Below are 1,933 nucleotides of genomic sequence, written 5' to 3'. Positions count from 1 at the left end.
TCGCCTGCCTGGCAAATGCAAGGTCCTGACTTCAATTCCTGGCACCAAAAAAAAAAAAAAAAAAAAAAAGAGAGAGAGACAAGGTGTCAATAAGCTGCTAAATTGTCCAGGCCGGGCCCAAACTTTTGATCCCTCGGCCTCAGCCTCCCAGAGTGCTGTAATTACAGCTATAGGCTACCACACCTGGTTTTTATATATGTATTTATAAATGACAGTTTAAATTTATCAGGTGCCTGTTACATACCAGGAAACATTCCAAATACTTCACATGTTTTAATTCATTTCTACTTTGGGTTAAGCATTATTATTCACCTCCTTTACATGAGATGAAACTGAGACCCAGAGAAGTTCAATAATTTGTCCAGGTCTGTGGTTTAGGAAATGTCAGAGCTGGGATCTGAGCCCAGTGGGTCTGGCTCCGAAACATGCCCACGTTGACCCTATGTCATTCTGCTTTTTTGTTAACAAAAGTAGAAGGAGTGGGGGGTAAATAAAGAATATGAACAAGATGAGCCAGGCATGATGGCACATGCCTGTAATCCCAGCACTCCAGGAGGCTGAGGCAGAAAGATTACAAGTTCAAACTCAGCTTGGGAAATTTAGTGCCTTAAAGAGACTCTGTCTTGAAATAAATTTGTTTTGTCTTGTTTTGTTTTTTGAGACAGGGTCTCGCTATGCAGTTCAGGTTGGCATCAAACTCACAGCAATCCTCCTGCCTCTGCTTCCCAAGTGTTGGTATTACAGGTGTGCAGCACCTTTTAAAAGTTTTAAAAGGGCTGGGGGTGTAGTTCAGTGTGAAGGCCCTAGGTTCATTCCCCAGCACTGGGGTTTGCAGGTGGAGGAGCTGAGGAGCAATGAGAACAAAAAGCTGGGTACACATGGTGTGTAACTACAGTCCCAGCTACTCAGGCAGGAGGAGCACGTAAGCCCAGGATAAGATCTTAAGCCAGTTTGAGCAGTGTAGCAAAACCTTGCCCTCCAAAGCAGACCTTCTAGAATGTACCTCACTGGTAAGGTTCTTGCCTAGTTGAGCTCAAGTCCTTGCTGGTTTGATCCCCAGCATCCTCTCCCTGAGAAAAAAGTTATGGATAAATGAAATGAAATCATACTAGCTGTAATAAATTACAAAATGGTGATAATACCTTTCTCTAACTCTAGTTCTGTAAGCTTACACATGTGAAACTTGAAATCTAATAGATCATGAATTAAAGTAAATAGGCATTTGGGAAGTGTTGGTTCATGGATTCATTATTAGAGAAGCTTCTGGAAGCTCTCCATTGTCCTCCCAATTGCTTTACTTGTCAGGGCCAGCATTACCCCTAGGTGAGAGAAGTCAACACGGGCTATCCCGAAATGTACTTCCTTGGCATAGTTCAAGATGGCCTCCAGAGGGGCCACAGACCCAGGATGTGTCTGAAGTGCTGTCCTTTTGCTTGGGAGACTTGCATGTGTAACAGAAGTAAACAGCAACGCCGGCAGGTTTTCTCTAAGGCCTTCCCTTGTCCAGGAAAGATCTTTTCACGACTGGGTTCTGACCCCTGCCCAGCTGGAGATTACACAGATGACCTTCTGACCATCTGTGTCTGTCACCTGGGAGACTTTTCTCTGGAGCCTTAAAGACAACCTTTGTTCAGTGCTGTGGGCCAACCCTCATCCTCTCATGGCCTTTTGCCACCTATCATGAGGAGCCTTAAATTTCTTTTTGTAGAGTACACAAATTTCAACCATTAAGTTCTCCTTTTGGTCTCCTATGTTGTATGTGGCTGCTGTGTTCTCCTGCCCTCTTGGGTTACTGAGGGGGTGTTAAACCCAGGGCCTTCACACTGAGCCACATCCCTATCTCTTTTTTTTTCTCCTTAATTTTTAATTTGAGACAGTTTCCTTAAATTGCTAAATAGGGCTCAAACTTGTGATCCTCCTGCCTCAGCCTCCT

Source organism: Chinchilla lanigera, unplaced genomic scaffold, assembly GCF_000276665.1.
Source record: "Chinchilla lanigera isolate Chin_1 unplaced genomic scaffold, ChiLan1.0 scaffold00144, whole genome shotgun sequence".
In the NCBI taxonomy this organism is placed as follows: Eukaryota; Metazoa; Chordata; class Mammalia; order Rodentia; family Chinchillidae; genus Chinchilla; species Chinchilla lanigera.
This window is presented reverse-complemented; position numbering follows the sequence as displayed.